At 39.5% G+C, this 20,478-nt stretch overlaps 1 long non-coding RNA gene across 1 annotated transcript; it reads left to right on the top strand.

Annotated features, from left to right (window-relative positions):
- The first annotated feature begins 7,050 nt into the window (after positions 1-7,050).
- Positions 7,051-20,243, top strand: LOC149868744 (uncharacterized). The gene is made up of 4 exons (XR_016441312.1): positions 7,051-7,092; positions 9,947-10,036; positions 14,632-14,776; positions 18,488-20,243. It is a non-coding gene; the product is annotated as an uncharacterized LOC149868744 (long non-coding RNA).
- Positions 20,244-20,478: the final 235 nt, after the last annotated feature.

The raw sequence follows: 20,478 nt of genomic DNA, 5'->3' as shown, positions 1-20,478 counted from the left end.
TTTAATTTCCTAAATGTCTAGAAACATATCCAATTTTTTCCACTGTGTTTATAATTAAAATTGTTGTGTAACTTTTGATTTGCTAACAAAAAATGAAAATTGAAATTCAAGCTGCTTTGTTTCATAGCAACAGTTCTGAGTCATTTGCTGTTATATATCTCTCTCTTTTTTGTTTTTTTGATTTAAAGTGTCTTATTTAGGGACATTTTTTAATATGAATAAACACAGAACAATTTAAAATTTTCTTCCTTATTGCTGTAAAATATGCTAGCCCCCACTCCAATTTTTGCAAGTATTCATGATAGTGGAATGCATGAATGATTCTGAAAGCAAAAAATATTAGAGCATGAATCTGGTCCAAGTGAATTCACTAATGTATTTGAATGGGTGCTGATGGCAAGTTGCTTGCACCACTCACTCCGTGTTAGATCTGATATGTTTTATATATCTCAGCTTGCCATTGAGGAAACTAATACAACAGTTAATGCAAGCATAATATTTCCCAGATTTTTTTAAATCTGGGGCAAGTTTTAATCTGTTCTGATAATGAAAACTGTACTATTAGGAATTCTTGTTTTTACCAGAGATCTTGGAAACATTTTTGATGCCATATATTTGCGGGTTTTAGATTTTTTCCTAATGATTCCTACTTAGGGGAAATTTCATTTTTGAGGATATTATTGAATAATGCAGTTCTTGTCTTCATGAAGTTTCTGACAAACATGAAGAAACTAATTAATTTTCTGAAAAGGTAGAACATATAAATAGAGAAGAGATTATGGATAAAGTCCAGAAATATACGTAATTTTGATGAGCGGTGATATATTTTATATAATGATAAAATATTATTGTTAGCATAAACTATATTTTTAAAAATTGTTCTATGCTTGTAAAATATTTTAAGAGCATTTTTATAAGAAAATGCCACTGTCCAATATTTCTAGCCAAAAATCAAAGAAATTTTCAGATTTCCTTTGGGAAAAAAAATCATCTAGATAATATGTTTCTTGATGTGTCTTCCTAATATTTGAAATTATTTTTGAAAATATAAGTGCTGTTTTAAATGCTTCCTTTTCCTCTACTGCTTTTCTGCTTTTTTGTGGAATCTGGGTGAATTTTTACAAGTGTCTCATACAGCTTCATTTGGCTCCTGCTGCCTCTAAACATTGCCAGCTCATGTTTACAGGCTGCACTGATTTGGATCCTTTTTTGTACCTTATGTTTTGAGACTTAACACTAATTTCAGTGTCACAAAACTGAGATTTATAAATACTGTGATACATGCTATTAACTCTGGAGAAAGCAGTGTTAATCCTTCCAGATGAACATATTTGTGTGTGTCTGAACATTCTTTTAATACATTATTTTCCATGGACAAACCGTGATATCAATACACAAACATAAAAGAACAAGCAATAAAAAAGCATTTTCCAAAACTCTCTCTCTTGCTTTCTCTCTCTTTTTGCCTCCCTCCCAACTTCCCTCCCTCTCTGTTGGGAAATGCATGTGTCCTGACTTGGATGTACATGTGTTTTCCCATGTGAGACTCCTCTCTTCAACAACAACCAATGCATGTTTGTCACTGTCATTGACTTGGTTAATCCAGTCAGTACAGAGGACTATAGATCACAAAACAATAGGACTAATTTGAGTGACAGTTACTTAAATAGAGTGAACTCTTAAGTGAGACACATTACTAAATTCTAAAGTGAAATGCACTAAATGCCTATTAAGTATCACAACATTAAAAACAAAACTCAAATAAACCAGTCACAACAACAATGCCAACTAGGGGGGAAAAAAAACAGATTAATCATTCTCAATATTTCCCACATAAGGGGTTGTCCCACTAAAGATCCTAATTAGGAAGGAAATCAATCTTTCCTTAACATTTTTCCCTTTTTGCAGAGCTATCGCCTCTCTCTCTCTCTGTTTCAGTGACATTTTCTTCAGAAAGGAACTAGTTTGTGCTTTCAAATCTAAAGTAAAAAACTCTTCTGAAATCAGCTAGAATGATTCTCCAGATTTGGCTGTGGTGTAGTCTTGTGGAGATTCACGGTAGGAATATAAGCGTGCTCCCTTTTCAGAGATCTCACTTGCAGCTATGAGTTTAAGATTGCAGCTTATACAGTTAAAATGCATGCTGATTTGATCCCCATTCTTACAGGGCTGGATTCATGAAAACTAGGCTCTGTTGCAGTGATAAAGGCCTATTCAATGTGGGGTCTGACCTGCTGAGAGCTCATTCCTCCTGCTTCAAGTAGAGTTCTTGCACCCCCTACAGTTAAAATGCCAAAAATTCATTTGACAAGAGAGAAGGGAAAAAAACACATGCACATTCACATGCACATGCACATACACATATATACATCCTAATATTGTCTTTGGTATTTTCTGAAATTATTTTTATCACACAGTTGAAGTATTCTGAGGTTATACTCTTATTTTAAATTAATGGCCTGATGGATAATATTGTATTTTGAAGAGGAGAATGACGATCATAAATTCTGGTGGAGAAACTCCTCTCCCTTGTCTCCCCTCCCAGCCTCATAGCAGCCTGGGAATGCAAGTCCTGCCTGTATGAAAAGATGAACTGAGGGCACACAGCATTGTGGTTGTGTCCTTCTTAGGAAATGAGTTTGTTGTCCTCAGCAGAAGCCGAGGAGATAGTTTTACATGATGTCATATTGAAACGTCACTCTGCTTTCAGTGAGATGCTGGATTTGTCACCATCTGAACAATGTGCATGAGAGTACTGTTGAGGATAGGAGAGGAAGAGCTGGAGAGTCAATGCTTCCTGGTCTCAAAGAAATTACCTTTGTGGTGTGGCACAGAGGCTTAAAACTAACCCCCCCACTGACAAGAACAAGGAGATAAATATGAAAAGGCTGTTCATATATTTAAAAAAAAGGACCCACTGTCTAAGCCAATATAAAAAAAAACGCAGGTGTCAGTGCAGAGCACACCCACATAAGGAAATAGAGGCTGCAAGACAATTGATCCTTAAACCTACTTGTTAGTCTGACATTATGTACACAAAGAAAAAAAAGTCTTTTTAAACCATGAGACAAATATAAAATAGGGTTTAGGTAAGAAAGGGAAGGTCTAAGAAGGAATGTGTGTCTGCAAAGTTGGCACTTGTAAGTCAACTAATAGAACTGGCTCAGGCTAGGCAGTCTGTTATTTGGCAGACACTGTTTGAGCTTCCCGGTACAATACTGCAAAAGTACCCCACTAGGTGAGTCCTCCACCTTTCCTGGACAGCAACTGCCAATATAGAGGATTACCGAGAATGTTTTTAATCTGGACTTTTAATGGACAGGATGGGAGCAGCAATTATAGCTAAATTCTGTATTTGTAGCCAGTTCAGAGCCAGACACCAACAAGACAATGTGTATATATATGCAAAAAGTGTATCTGAAACACCTTGAGATCTCAACTGCACCAGATAAACCTAAAGTTACCCTTTACAGCTACTCAAGGATGGTATGCATGTAACTAAGATCAGAATCTGGCCATTTATCTATATCACATTTTTATTTATAGACGTGAAAAAAAATGTTACCACGCCAATTAGAAACTTGGTGGATGTAAATGGGTATTTATTTGGGTTATGTGTGTGACTGTATAGTGACCTACATTCTCCAGATATGTCTAATAACTGTGGAGTAGGAATCCCTTAAAGAATTCACACTTTTTCTAATACTTTCTCATGTTTAAACATTGGAGTCTTACAATGTATGCTTATACAAAAGTCCTAGACAGGGTTAGGTGAAATAATTTGCCTATATCATGGATGGGGAAGCTTAACTTTAGCAAGACCCCATGGTCTAAATCAGTGGTTCTCAACCATTTTTGTACCAGGACCCATTTGTAAACATCAATGGCTACTCCTGACTCACTGACCCTCACTCCCAACCTGTCCCCCCCACCCCCAGGGCCCGGCCTCCAGTGTTTGGGGAAGGGCTGGGTGTGTGGGGTATGGGGGGGAAGGGGGAAACAGCCCCAAGCAGCCCCTTGCAGGCTGGAACTTTGCCGGTCTGCAAGGGAAAAGCCACAGTTTCTCATGTTTTTCTCCTTTAAAGGAGAATCCATTCTTTAAGTTTGTAGATCCATTTTTAAAGTTTGTTCCCAAACCTTTCATATATTCTTGTGACCCACTCTTGGGTTGCAACCCATGGGTTGATAAACTCTGGTCTAATTGCACATTTGTTTATGCCATTCTCATGGGCTTGTGTGTGTGGTATCTGTGCATGTTATTTCATATATATTCCATTCAGGAATATCACTAAATATTAGGACAGGAAGAAAAAAAATAGAAAAGTCAGCTTCATGCCCAAATACTGTATATCACACTACTTGTGATAATTTCAGCATTACTCTGTGTTTTATTCTGATTTTTTGGTTGATCTCTTTGTCATCTTGGAGAGCAAGCTGTTCAGACCAGAGACCATTTATACATGTGCCAACATAGCATGATGTCTCCTCGATCTTCACTAGAATTCTAATGCAAAGATCAGAACTAATAATTGTCCTTGCTGTCTCAAGCTGAGAGGCTTCTGATACTATCAGGGAGCAGGTACCTTTCTATAGACCTTAAAAGAGATCAAGTTTCACATGGCAGATGAAGTCAGAGTGAGACTCAAAAGATAATAGAAAAGCAGAAGCATAACAACAAATCCAAGTGCCCAGAGCAGTGGCAACTACTGGCTGCCATTGTGCCACTGATATAATTGCATAGTAGTGGTAGCAGATGGGTTTTTTCTGCCACCTCTCTACCTCAGTTCAGGGCACAAGGCAGCCACCCTGGTCACCACGCCCTAGTCACTTCACTATAGAAAGGGCATTTCTACACATGCTTTTATGCACACCTAAACATAATGTGCATATACCTAATACGCATTAAGGCAAATTAGGCACATGTCTACATGTGCACATTTTAAGGTGCATTAACTGAACTTAGTCCCAAGTCAGTTGACATACACAGCATTAATGTGCCTTCATGCGCCTACATGTGCACTAAGTCACTTTAGCTTTTCACGCATAAATTTTAAAGGCACATTAAGGGCACGTACATGTAGATGTGTACCTTTCATGTACCTTAAATTGGGCTAAAGTAGATTAATTTGGTATCCGTAGATGCACCCAAAGAGGAAAATGCCTACTTATAATCTCTTTTTTCCTTCACCAGAGAGGAGGCTGTTGCCTGCCGATGATATAACAGAACCAAAAAATACAGAGATTATTCCATTCATGCCTTTTGTTGAGTGTTGGCACTGGATTTATAACCCGGATACCTTGCTCCAGGTGGACGCAAACCCTCAGATTGACCATGACCTCTCCATTCAATAATATGTAAATTTTATTGGTACCCAGTGGTAACAAATAATAATAATGCAAATAATTTTATATCTGCCAGTCCTAGACCTTCACAAAGTTAAGGTATGCTTGGCAAGTACATGAGCTTCACTCTATTGAGAATGTCATTATCTCAGATGTCAGCAGCCTGGAGGTTGAAGGCTGAGACCGGCTTCCCTGCCACCCCTCCCCACTCCCCGCCCAGTGTGGTGGGTGAGACAGGATGGTAGTATGCCCTCTTTGCAGGGTGGTCTTGGGTTCCTCTCTTGGGGACCCTTTGCTGCTTTGAAATTTTCCCTCCTGTACCCTGTTTCTCCTCTGATGACTCTTTATCTCTGAGCATCATTGATTGGTCTCCCTGTGGTCATCATACTGTCCACATTCTGTCCTGTCAGCATATTCCTGTGTTTCACAAACCCATCACATGCACATATCTTAATTTGGTTCTTTCTGGTGTCTTCCTGATTTGGTCTGTTCTCTATAACTAGAAATCCGAATGGCTCTGCAACTGGGCACTGTGACCTGGCCAACACAGCAGAGTCCCCTATCTCTATTACAGAACAGTGTGATATACATCTTCAATTTCCTAGCCTGTGTGTCTTCTTGCTGCTTACCTTTGTTAGACACAGTGGGCCTTGAAAGAGACTGTCACAAACAGGCTTTCAGAAATCAATTAACCCTTTCCACTGTCATAGACCATTGTTCTAATGGATATCTACTTTACTTACAATCCAATTCCCAAAAGCAAATCTCTAAATACAATTTTCTAGTCATCATTGAGTAGCTGGAGAAGGGATCTAACTCCCATTCAAGTGAAATTGAACATGGATATTATCTTGTTTGAATATCTCCCCAAAAGGAACAAAGAGGTACACAAAGACTATTTGGATTCCATCCCAGCCAAAGCTTTTGTGTATCTTCATGGTTTTTTTCCACAACGCTGAAGACAAAAATCATACTACTTGGAAATCTTCATTTAATCAAATAATTTCAAACTGGAGCTTTAGTGAAACCAATAAATATCATTCCAAAAACTCAAGGGTAGGCAACCTTATAATCTAATCTGCTGTTGCACAGGAAAGTACAAAGAACATTTTTCCTCAAAGGGAACATTTTCATTGCACTGGCAGCACACCCCAGCTGTGATGATCCTAAGCATGTTCCATCCACTTGCTCACACATACCCATGCTCCAAACCTGAAGGCATGCTGCTGAAGATAGTCTGGGTCATTCCTCTGAAGCTGCTTTTAAGAACTCAGCTTCCAGCTTCTACCAGAACAATGTGACGTTTTTTAAATTAAATAACACAGCATTATGTTAAGACATCCATGAACACAGTTCCAAACTGGAGCGTAACTTGAATGCACAAAAAAATGTGCACAAATTATTCCTGCATTTATGCAAGCAGCATAGAGTTTGTATGTGTAAATGTTAAATGCTCTAGTGTGTTTGCATTTTTGTGGGTAACACCAATCTTCATTTTTTTATAAATGTTGTATTGCCATCATTAGCAGTAATTCCAACAAACAGCAGCAATAACAATAATAATTTACTGTAATACTGCCCAGAGGACCCCATTAGGATTGGAATCCCACTCTAGGAGGTTCTTTAGAAAAGCAACAATAAAGCAGTTGTGTGGCTCTGCCACATTAATGATGTGTAGAGGGGGAAATGAAGTATACGAGAGAAGAAGAAAAGAAGAACCTAAAGGGCTTCCCCTCTATTTTTCAATAGGTAAGATGTTAGTCATAAGCGTTAGACATTAATCTTAGCTCTGTGTATGCATGATTCATGGAGCAATTGTTTCTTTTATTTACAGCACAGAAATGTAACTTTATTTTTCTCACGTATTTCTGAGTTAACAATTGAAGCAGTGCTATGTTTGTAGGATGGCCATTTTCAGTGGAACAGAAGAAATTGTAGGGGCAAAAACCTGACCGAGTTGAAATTAGTTGTCTTCAGTAACACAGATTGAAGTCTTATTCCTCCCTTTGTAGTCCAATACAATGTTAGTCATGAATTTCTCCATGTAGTAGAAGCAGCAAAAATTTATTTCATGATTAGTCTTCTAACATGGCTAAAGTAAAAAATTCAAAACCAGTGTAAATGTATACTCTAGTATGTACATTTTCAAACAAGGGAAAAGTGAAAAGATCAATATGATTGATATTAAAATCAATACAAGATTTTTAAAAAGCATAAACAATTTACAAAAATGATCATGTGAGTAGTCTTCATTGAGGTTTTTCCAGAGAAACTGGCTACCACCCTACTGAAACAGAAAGTGCTCACCTGGAGGTGTTGCTAACAATCCTATCAGTTTGGTCAAACTTAAATTTATATTTCTATATTACATCTCTATATCATTTTTCTTTCAGTTTGGATCATGCCAGTTCCATTCAGTTAGCAACTGTCCTGACCAAATCAGAGTAAATGACAGAAACCAGGTAACAGTTTATAAGGCTGGGTTACTAATCCCAGAGGAGTCTTACTTCAGCTGCTGTGCTGAGAAATTACCTCTCAATAGACCCACATCAGAAATACTGAAAATGTGACAGAAAACACCAAGTAAGAGGGCAGAAAAGAACATTTGAAAGAAACGTGTAATGCTAGGATTTCTGGAACTTTAATAGCTTTCCACCTCAATTTTGGTTATAGTGAACTTGAGCTAAAAGAAAAAAATATATATCTTTTTAATGAGTTTTACAACTTGCAAGTTGCTTTATAACATATTACATAATGATGTAAGTGCCATAAAGAAGGTTGTGTGCTGCTCTGTAAAATACATTAGATCATCAAGATTTCTGGTTTCGTACCGAGGAATTAGAAATAATGATGAAGATTAAGGTTACAAGAATTTTAAAAATCCTTTGAATTGAACCATTCAGCCATCCCCAGGGACATACTAAGGAATTTGTAGGCTGAGAAAATAGGTGAGTTTATAGGTTCTCCTTAGGTGAAAGAAGTCATGTTAACATCATAAGTTTTATACAAACTTTCCATATGCTGCAGTATGCCCTCTCTTCCCCCTCCCAGGTTTATTTTCCCCCATTCTCTTATTGTAGAAATAGATGTGTTAAAAATGATCCATCAGCTTTTTTCACTAAAAGAGGTCAAACAACTTTCTTTAACTTGATTTAAAACTTGAATATCTATTCGATCCTCCTATAAACTGAAGGCTAGGAGAGTTGTACTTATGTTCCCAGAATCACGAGAAATCTACAGACCAGGAATGAGGATCATGGATAAAACAATGTTCCTGAGACACACCCATTGTTTGCCCATACCCTGCCTTTCACAGTATATACATATTGCTTCCATCCCCATTTAGGCTGAAATGCAACAGCACTTTTCCATGCTACAAAGGGACTTTCAAGTTTTAGGAATTTCTGCTCACATAGATAGTTCTTCTCAAGAGTGACACATTTTTAGGCAATGTGTATGTGGTGTACTAGACATGCAATTTAGAAAGAAGTGCCCGAGTTTGTCCTTATATACTTCTAAAAATCTCTCTCTTAGCTGTGTAAGTCCCACTGACTTTCACTGATACTTTGACTTTTAAGTCACTTTTGGGCAAACTTATTGCCATATATAAAGTCAGGAAAGACTTTTTCCTTACGTCATATTAAACAGAATAACTTGTCATCTTCTTCTTTTTTTCCTTTTTTTTGCCTTCCTTTCTAATATAGTGTGTGGTCTTTTTCCAGGATTATTGGAATGTATTTTAACCTAACTAATTTCTTTTCAGGACAGCAGCAAACTATCAGCAGTGCTCTGGTCATCTGGCTCCTCACTTGTGGCACATGCTATAAATTTTTATCCTCTAAGATTTTTTATCATAGGCTGCTGTTTTATTGTACTGTATGAGAGGGATCATAAAGGACAATTTTTTGGACCTTGTTGGCAAAACGGTTGCCTGTAAACTCAGGGGGCTAGACATAGTAGCTAGGGACATCCCTTCCAGTCCTAAGTTCTTATGAAAATGAGACAAGGTACAAGGTCACTTAAGTATGTTTGAAGAATCTGTCTCAGTAATATCCTGTGAAGACTAAAGGTTGAAAGAGCGTATTCCTGACACTTGATAGAGAATAAACTGATTGGTTGAGGCTTCTTCCCGTATCAAACCCACCATGGTATGTATGAGCTCTATTATTTAAAGTTAGCAGTACAAGGCAACCCAGAGATCCCCATCAACAAATGGCCCCATTGTATTAGACACAGCATACATGCATAATAAAAAGCACTTAATATGTAATTAATAGTGTTTTGCAAATGTAGCTGAGAACAGATCCTACCCTAGACAGATTGTATATCTATAACAATTTGAGTCAAATAAATATGCTGCCCAGACTCCAAATTAATTAGTTTTGGTAAAAGTGAGACTGTACACCTTCACAACAGTTTTGTGCTGCTTATTGCTAGTAAGTAGAAAAACAAGAGAAAAGTAGTTTAGTTTTCTTAGAGTCTATCAATGTACTACCAATTTGATTGGATCCATTAAGTTTCCATGATTTGATAAGGAGTAAAAGTGGCATTTTGCTGTGTTTGAAGTACTTGAGTTGTGACTATCTTACTTTTCTGATGAAAGATGCAAAGAAACTGCAGTAGGTAGAGAAGTCTGACTGATGCTGCAGGAGCCCAAGCATCTAAAACCATCAAGTCATAGAAGACCTAAAAGGTAAGGAGAAGAAATAAACATTAAGTGAGAAATCAGAGAATAAATCTCTCTGCATTCAGCAGGGAGTGCAGTCTCTAGGCTGGTATTAAGAGCAGTAAGATAAGGCTGTTATGGTTATATTCCTCATACATAAAAATTAACGGGTGTAGAAGTATAATGAAATATTTCTCTCTCTGTGGTGTGATCATAAACTTTGGACCTACCCTAGCTGTTCTTACTTCACTGGTGACATTGATTTTTAAAAAAGCCTGGTGCAGCAGACCATACACATTGCATTAGTTTTCACTGTCTTGTTAGAGAAATGTAAGGAAAGGTTACCAAGACATAACCCTAGGTTTGTTTAAAACAAATGAACTACCCAAAGTATGTGTCTTCTGTGATTCCTGAGTATGAGCTTTTCCATAGCTAACCAATTCTTTATCTGATCTCAACTGAAGAGCCAATGTAAGGTCTCAGCTCCAGGACAGGAGAGATTCAGATACAGTGCTATGGTACAAACTGGGTTCCTTAATTTTCTAGCTAATAAACAAGATAGGACAAGATTTATACATTAACAACATTGATTAACTCATCAGTGCTTATTGTCATCATCTTAACCACCTGCAAGCATGATGTGTTGAATGTATCTAATCCATTCTGGAGTTGAGATAACTACTCTGACTGAGTTCAGAAGGCAGAATAAATTTATCATTAAGACTAAAAACGAATGCTCTGATAGTCTATTTCTATAAACAAATATTAAAACTGTTGTTTTCTAGTGAGTTTCAGCAGTGATTTATCAAAGTCAATTGTCTGGTTTCTTTCTTTTTTAATAGTTTTAATGTATTACAGCAACTATTCAGTTCTAGGAGGAAACACATACTGTAACTATGGCTTGAAACAGAGATGTATTATAAAACTGCTATTGTACTTATTGTGTAAATAACATTTCTATCTTCAGTATGATTTACCAACACTGACTGCTTAAATCAGTGCAAACACACTCTCCAAATTATTCTTTCTTATTTTAAGTCCTTAGCTTATCTTAAAAATGGAGAAGGCAATGATGTTTTATTAGTATTTTTCCTCTAACTCTTGAAACACTTGGATATGATCCTTGCTTTGATCTTAAATTGATATTGACTAGAACAGATTTTAGAATTCAAACTCAGATCCAGAGTTGAATTTCATTGCTAGCTCCCATTTTTTAACAGGCATCCAGATCTGAGCATCATGCTTGGCAGGAGCTCAAAATCCTGATCCCTATCTGCAACTTGCAGTTCAGGCTCATCTCTAATTTTCAATAATTAATTAAGGTGAATATGCCTGTGGGAAGAGCACTTGAGAAACCAGTAGCCACTGAGAGTCATGAAAAAAGCTGGTTTAAAACTTCAAAGACATAAAGAAACAGCAGTGACTAGCACTTGTTTCTATCTTACAGAAGGATGGGTTTTGAGCAACAGAAATAAGGAAAAGAACTACAAGAAAGATATAATTAGGGGAAGAGGTAAAGCATACAAGCTGGGTAACCAGGGAAACAGTTTTTGTGGGAAAACAGAAGAGTCAAAGGCATAATTGTAGGGGGACATCTCTTCCCTGCGCAGTATTTCTCTTCCCAATAACCAGCCTCCATTGGAAAGGTGTTAGGTACAGAGTGCATAAAAGCATCAGGTTGAAGGCTGCTCAGTTTTTGTCCACAGGAAAACTAGGAGGGAAATAGGGGAGTGGTGCTCTCTCCACTTCCATCAATAGGTTATTGTTCATCTGCTTGGGATGCCCATATATGATGCTTCTCACAGCATTTTGGTCATAATTTCGCAGTATAATGGTCAAGGTCTGGTGGCCCCACCCTGGCTTTCCTTCCTTTCAGTGGGGTTCAGATAAATTCTTTGGGCCAGCTGCAGGAAGTAGGTATATGAAGCAGCAGGAAAACAGGCTAGGTTCTTCAGCCCTCTGCAGCCACAGAGCATGTGGAAAGATGCTCTAGGAGCCACTTCCTGTTCTGGCTCAGCAGACAGGAAGCACCTCTGAAGCTGCTCTTCAGATTCTGACTGTGGAGGAGAATGACCCCAGCTGGAATGACAATTCACTAAGCTAGCTAAAAAGGAGAAGTTAACTCTGCCACATTCCCAATGGCAGATGAAGTCTTTACCCCTTCCCAGGTGGGCACAGAGAAAAAGAATTAGGGTAGAGAACAAGTTGGGTGTGAAGACAGGGATGTTTTGGAGGGGAGAAAAGATATTTACAGAGTGGGACTCGTAACAGAAGGAGAAGCTGCTTATTGTGAAAGGAAGAGGGCTCTTTGAGGAGCAGGCAAGTATATTGAGCCTTATTGAGGGCATTTATGAGGTAAAGAGCAAGAAGTTTATCCTTCTGGGGAGGACAGGGGTACTGTGAGAGTCTATGACTTCTTCCCTCCCCCACATAAACTTTGCCAACAAAATTACTAAAATGGAGATGGTAAAACTGATTTTAAAAATCTTGAAACATGACTTGCTGGAGGCAGAAAAGGCTAGACAGCTGTGACCCAGACAGAGGACCCAGAGGAATTCCACACAGCTGGATGTATCTAAACCAGGGGCAGGCAATTATTTCAGCTGAAGGGCCGCTTAACCAGTTTCGGTGAGTTGTCAAGGGCCGCCCCACTCACTTGACAGTGTCCTGCCCCCTGTTCACCATCTTGGGGCCAGAAGTCCTTCCCCCTGACCTTTGCCACCAGAAGTCCCACCCCTCACCCCAATAATACTCCTTTTGGGAAGGGAGTTTGCCATCTTGGAACTGGAAAAAAATATATATACTAAAAATGAAACTTCCACATTTTATTTTTTTTTAATATTTTTGTTCTGATTTGTATGTGTTTGTGTTGTGTACATAGAGGTGATTGCAAAATGAAATCTTACACTTGTATATTACAGGGGGTGTGGAGGGGTGGGTATGAATAGGTGGATATAGGGTTTATGGGAGGCTGTGGGTGGGTGTGTAGGCATGTGTATGTGCAGTACGGGGGAGGGTGTGGGTGTCTTTGTGGATGTGGGTGGGTGGGTATGGGGGTTTGTGGGGATGTATGGGTCTATGTGTGGGTGGGTATGGGGTTTCTGAGGTGTCTGAAGGGGGATGGTGGCTGGGGGTGGCTGGGGGTGGGGTGTATGTGTGTGTGGTGTGGGTGTGTGCATGTAGCAGTGAGTGGGGCTCCTCCCAGAGGTGAGCAGGTATGTGTGGGGAGGTGTATGTGGGCAGGGGCGTAGGGTTTGTGGGGCGTGTGGAATAATGCAGTGTTTGTGGGATGTGTGATTGTGTGTGGGGGAGGATGTGGTTGTAAGTTTTACAGGGAAAGGTTTGTGGGTGTGGTTGGGTGTGCATAGGAGCCCCCTACACATGCCTCTCTGAGCCAGTCAGCATCCCTTCTCCCACCCTACAATACCTCCCTGCCACCACCAACAGCACGTAACTCCAGCCTGGCCTGGTGGAAGCAGATCAGTGGGAACCCGGGCATAGGCCTGACCTGACCCACCCCACTCCTGCTCTGGACTATCCTGCTTATGCTAAAAAGTGGCAGCAAGAGCATTGGCTGGGCAGAAACTGTTATTCAGAGCAGAGGAAAAGTGGCCCCTCTCCCTTACCTCTGCCCAGCACTCCCTGCTACAGAAGCCTAGGAAACGCACACAGGTTGCCTTGTGGCTCCTTTGTGCTGCTACCACCACTGCCCTGTGGGGCACCCTGGAGGCAGTAGTGATAGCAAGGTAGTATGGTTAAACACAAGTAGTACCCTGAGGTGGCATTGTTTTATACACCACAGCACATGTACAGACCATGACAGGGCTTGCTGGGGCATGAGGGTGCTTTAGTGCAGGAGTATCCAGCAGGCAGCCTGCATGATGAAGCACCTTCTTGCCATATCCACCCCCTCTGCATCACATGGAGCCCTGTCAAAGCAGCCCTTGCCTGGCAGAAAATCTGGGGATCAGACTATCTTCCCAAGGGTGCTCCAACCAGGCTCCACATGCTGCAAAGCACTTGGATAAGGCACGAGCAGCCCCCATGCTGAAGCACTCTTGTGCTTCAGCCAGCCCTCTGCAACACATGGAGTCCAGTCAGAGGAGCTCTGGGCTGGCAGACTGACCCCCTGGGTTTGCCAGCTTGGGCTGCTCCAACTGGGCTCCATGTGTTGTGCATGAATAAACTCTGGAGCAATATGATCTGGAGTTTTTTGCTCCTGGGCACATGTTCAAACAGTGTACCCAAGAGCAAAACACTCTGGAGCAATAAGCTTCAGAGTTCATTCAAGTGCATTAATTGCATATGTAGTTGCGCCTGAAGTGCCCAAACCTGAAAGATACTTTGTGCCCAAAAGCTTGCCATATCCATCCCAACTATACAGTTGGTCCATTAAAAGTTATCACCCTGAAAACCTTGCTTCTCACCTATTTCCTAGGCAGTCACAACAACAGCTGTGCTCCAACAATATATTCCACAGGTTTGGTAGACAGTAGGAAAACATGCTGAACCTGAGATATAAAAAATTACTTTAAAAGTACATTAGTACATGTATAAAAGCAACAATCAATGTTCCATAGGTAACGCCTCGCATCAGCACTGATGACACTTTTTCACTCTAGATTACTTTGCAGATTATAGATGTCTTCAGGGAACTCAGAAAGGAGCTGATGGTGAAGCACATGAGTTAGCTTTTCAGAACTATTTCCTATACCACAAGAAAAGGGAGTAAGAAGACAAGGATTCTCAGAGTGAACCACCATGTAGGTAAGGGGTGTAACACAAAGAACTTTAGTTTGGTGGAGCCATGGTCTACTTTCTCTGGGTATCTGGGGGATGTACATTTTGGATGGCTTCCATCTCAATAGAAGGGGAACCAGTTTTCTAAGGGGCAGACTGACTCAACTAGTCAACAGGGCGTCGGAACAGTAATACATGTATATACTGGCACTTTAAAAGGGCTAATTTCACAAAGCTGAAAATAATTATGAGACAAATCAGCTAGGGGAAAGAAATTAAACAGAAAAATGTTAATGACAACTGGGAACTGTTTAAGAGTATTTTACTAGATGTCCAAAAAACCACAGGCTCATAACTGAAAGAGAAGGCAAAGCTGGTTAAAAAAAAAAAGAAAAACAGCCTGGCTTAGAGGGGAAGCAACTATTAACATTTATATAAAAATGGAAAAAGGGGAAGTTGATAGCAATGAATATAAGTTAGAAGCTGGAAATAGTCGAAAATTGATAAGGAAGGAAAGAACACAAAAGAAATCCATGGCCAACAAAACTAAGGACAATAAAAAGAAGTTCTTTAAAAATAACTGTGACAAAAAAAGCCCTAATAATGATATTGGTCCATTAGTAGAAAGAACTTACATTATTTTCAAAATTAACACAAAAATGGCAGAAGTGTTCAATAAATATTTTCATTCCATATATGAGAAAAGGTCTTCATCTCACATGATGAGGAAGAGGAAACATTTTCCATTCTAATAGTAACTCAGGAACATATTAAACAGCAGATACTAAACATGGACATCTTTTTTATATAATGAAATCTTTCCAAAAGTTTTTAAAAGAGCAATCTGAGAAATTATCTGTATTATTAATACTAATTTACAAAATATCTGGGAACATTGGGAAGTTCCAGAAAACTGGAAGAAAGCTAATATTATGCCAATATTTAAAAGTGGAAATTAGATTATATGAGTAATTATAGGCTTGTTAGTATGACATCAGTCCTCAGGAAAATAATAAAATTGCTGCTATAACAGTTGATTTATAAAGAATTAAAGAAAAGCAATATAACAAACACCAATCAAGATGAATATATAGAAAATAGACCTTATCAAACTTATTTGATATATTTTAATAGGTTAACAAGATTAGCTCATATATGTGCTAGGGTTAATAGAGTAGACCTCTGTAAGGTATTTGATGATGAACTATATCCTGCAAAGCAGTGATTCTGAAAAGTACTTGGAGGGTCAGGATGGATAAGTTCAATATGAACTGCCAGTGGTGGAGTCTTCAGTCTATCAGACAAATGTGTATCAACATCAGATGGCTATAAACTGAAGCGAAAGAAATTCAGGTTAGAAATTAAGCACAGATTTTGACCAGGGGGAGTAATTGACCAGGCTAACCAGGGGTCATGCTCAATTCTCCATCACTGGTCATTTTTAAATCGAAATTAGTTGTATTGCTAAAAAATATGCTTCAGCATAAACAGAAATTAACTCAGGGAATTTCTGCATTATTACTGTTTCCTTTTCTAGCTTTATAATTTGTTAATCTATGAACTCTGAACTACTGAACATGAATATGCTTTTAATTATGATGAGGTTATGTCAGTGTGAGATTACTTGTATAAAAGGATTTTGTTTATGCCTGATAGCAGTGATTAACCCAACAGTGGTATGACTGCCATATGAGGTTTTTGAAGTATGTTTTGAAGAATATTGCCACAGTGCCTCCCAGTCCCATTATGTTTCGTGGGGTAGCTTGCCTGGCCAGTATACATATCACATGAAGTAATGTGATCTTGGTTCTTGAAGAGGGGAGACAGTGCATCAAGGAAGTGCTATGGCTGCAGTGCATCATGGGATAAAAGCCACAGTGGGGAGTTCAGCCCATAAAGGACCACTAGAACTGGTAGCACTGAGCAGCAGCATGCAAGTGTCACTACAGTGGTATTTCCAAACCAAACTGTTTCAGTATTCAGGCTTCCAGTTTTCCAGTGAAATATTAAATGTGTTGCACACAAACAGAAACGTTGTTCATGAAAATTCCTGTTAGTGAAAACAAACTGACGTTTGATTGAAAAACATTATTGTTGATAGAAAATGACCAACCCCCTTTCATGAAATAGCATTAAAACTCCCATTAATACAAATGCCACCTTCATGCCCACAGCTCCCACAGTCTTTGGCAGTAGAACAAAATAATCATCCCTGTACTGTATTGAAGTAAATATTTGCAGTCAGAATACATGCTGAAGAAGGATCCACTAAATGTCTATACTGTGATTCTATGCTCTTCTTTAGAGTTTCATGTGGATTCAAGCTGAAAAAAGGACTTGTTTGGATATTTTGGTCTCAAGATTAAAGTCCTTGTCTGAGGAGTTTAAAAAATGTAGGTCATAAGGACAAGTATCACCATTGACTGACAGCCTGGGCTTTGCTTAGTCTTCGGTTCACAAGCTATCTGGCAGCAGGCCTGAAGAAAGAGACAACTCAGTTTCACCACCCACCAGCAGGATGGATGGAGAATGGTGTGATTGTTTGTGCACCCATTTTCCCTGGCAGTAGAGGCTGTGATCTTTCCACCCTCCTCCCCTGGGCTCTGGGTCCCTCTTCCCATTTGCATCCCAGAAAGTACAAAGCCAACCCCACGTAATAGATAGCAGCTTTCAACCTTTAAAAAGTATTTCACCTAAAAAAAATTAACCATGTTCCAAATTACACTTTTCAAAGGAGGAATAAAGTTCAAATCAGGCACGAGTACAGTAAGTGTTATTAAAACTCATGACCCATTTCTTTTATTAAAAACAAGAGGCTGAAGGCATTTCAAAGTTACATTTTAACCTCCTGCTGACATTGCTACAGTGAAATATGATGATTTTTTATGTTAGTTGGCTGTGGGTTTGAGGACATTACTGAGGTTCTCCATAGTATATAAAAATGAGGAAACAACTACAAAAATGTTTTTGTTACCTCTAAGGCTTGCAACAAAAAAGTATTAAAAGTGAACAATTTAAAGCAACATAATTTTTCTATTAAAAGCAAAATGAAAAGTTGTGCTAACCCTAGTATTTTGGTCTGCAATCTCAAACCATACTGAGGGGAAATTATTGATATCCCTAATATCTGGAACCAATTTAGAAGGGGAAAAAAATAAGCCAAGAAAAAAGATAAACAAGCTTGAGATGACAATTAAAGATGGGTTTGTCATAATTCCAAAGCGGCATTCTGGAGATCTGGAGGTTCTATGCCTCCTTCTACGTAAAGGAAAAAATAATCCTGAATCCTGAGGTTTACTTATTTAATACATAGGTTCTTTGTATTTCTTCATCTATGGGTGAAATTCAGTCCACTCATATAAAGCCAAAGTAATTGGGTTGTACGCAATGGGAGTGTAAAGGAGCTGGTGAAGTGAAATTCATCCTTACCCGCCCCAGGGCTAGTGAATGCAGTTGTTACTCAAGGCAAGCCCTGCTCCCCAGGAAGCTCTTCTGGCCTTTACTATTTCAGTCCATGGGCTGGAATAGTGGTGGCAGCCTCTATGGGCCATTTGCTGAAGGGCTTTGGTGCCAGTGGAGCTAAATAAGTGATCCTAACCCCTTGGCCCACCCCGGTCTTCTTCCCAGAACCCTTTCCTGGGGCCACATTAGTGTGAAGGCACCTCTAGGTAGTCTTGTCTAGTATCCTTCTGTAGAGTTGCTAGTGCACTAAAAGCCTGATATTGATTCTCCTCACAGGTGACTTTACAGTGAGAAGTTCTGGGGAACAAAACAAAACTAAAGCATGGCTTTGGTTTGGGGTGGCATGGTTACTGCTACCACCATACATGCATTTTAAGGAGCAGGCAACACAAGACTACTTAGAAAGACAGGAAGCAAGCCAGCACGTGTGGAAGCAGCAGCAAAAGAGTGGGGAGCTGGACACAGCAAGGAAATACGACCAGATAAAACACCTTGGAGCTGTGTGCACAGCAGACTGCAAAAGGATCTTGGAACGCATGTGGGACAAACATGACTGTCAGAAATCCCTGTTGGGTTCAAGGTTGTGTTGGATTTGTGGGGAAGCATCAGAGGTGAAACAGGCACCCCCAGTGAGCCCCTCCATCGAAGGCCACAAAACAAATGGCTTTGGCTAGGAGTCTCCTGGCCCTTATTTATTTCTAGCAGAAACCCGGCCTGTAAAGAGTAGAGCTGTAGTCACTGATGGCTTATTTGGTACTAGGCTTTCTGAGACCTGTCCCCGCCTCCCTTTTTTTGTGACTACATGTTAGGGTGATTACTGGGCCTGAAGCAAAAGTGCCTTTGGCATTTGACTTGGAGTCACAGGGCACATCTACACATTTATTGGGTAACTTATGTGCCTTAGTTACTGCACATTAAGTTTAGTACTTGGTTAACCAAGTACTAATTCAATGCACAGTAACTCATGCTACTGCACAGTAGTGCCAGCGCATGGTTTTTTTGTGACTCTTACTACACAATAGTCTATTAACATGGGCAGTAGTTTATTGGCACAAGTTTTTGACCAGCACACTACTGTGTTGTGTTATTAGGCTACTGCGTGGGAAGTATCTTGTGTAGATGCATACACAGTGAAGCTGGTATGATAGTAGTACCTTAAAGGTGGGGTATACCACAGTCCTGAACAACTTGAGTGATTTCAAAACAAAGTGCTGGCTAAGACTATTCACATACACAAATGGACCCAAACAGAAACATATACTGGGACACTGATGCACTGGTGGAACTATACAACTGCTGGTGACTATATTGCAGGATCCCAGCTCTCCTTTGAAAACATGGGGCAAGATGCCAGCTGATATAAATCAGCATAGTTCCTAAGCCTCTTTATGATATATAGAAAACGGTGAATACATGGGATATTCTACTATTTGCACTGCCCTAGAGAAAAGGAAACATAAGGCAGGAAAGTCTTGGGCTGAAACATCCAGCCATGTATCTCCAGGCTCTTTATAAACACACATTTTCAAAGTACACTCTCTGTTTTGTCTGCATGAACACACACATACTCCCATACATAGACACCATGTCCAGATGGCCTATTCCAGTTTAATGCACAACGGTGCAGTTTGTGGCAGAGCAAAGAGGTTTGTGGCACTACAAACTATGTGTATGTGGCCTATGTATATGGACGCAGCCAGAAACAGCATACACAGACACAGCATGTGAGCGAGAAAAAAAATCCCTATGGTTAATATGAAATAAATATTTGAACATATCAGAGAAATAACTTGATGTTTTGGGTTTTTTGGTGTGCAGGTGTCTTAGCTGCCTGTGTGGGGGAGAGAGACAGGGAATAGACGGAAGCGTGTGTGTGTAATGGTTGGGGGGGGTTGTTTATTTGTTTTGTATTTCTCTTTTCATTTAATAAAAGATCAGGATTACAGTCCGTTGTCTGCTATGTTGATGCATGGCATGATTGCTGCTGTTACTATTTTCTAAGCATTTATAATAAGGTATAGTAAAATCAGTCCAGTGGAAAATGTGAAAGAGTTAAGGCAATACTGTGAAGGGATTCAGAATGCCCTTCTGAGGACCCAAGTCTATGATATACAGAGCAAGATACAAAGTGCTGGAGTGTCCTATTGTGGCTGATGTTTCCAGTTAAGTCAATGAGAATTTCCAATTGACTTCAGTGAGATCAGCATTGATGGTGCTCTAAAACTGAATAATACCCTGCTTCAGGCAGGCCTTTCGATCAGCCTTGT

This window comes from Crocodylus siamensis, chromosome 3 (genome assembly GCF_052110815.1).
Source record: "Crocodylus siamensis isolate JL-2025a chromosome 3, ASM5211081v1, whole genome shotgun sequence".
In the NCBI taxonomy this organism is placed as follows: domain Eukaryota; kingdom Metazoa; phylum Chordata; order Crocodylia; family Crocodylidae; genus Crocodylus; species Crocodylus siamensis.
Note: the sequence above shows the minus strand (reverse complement) of the source record. Positions and strands in the feature narration are given on the sequence as shown.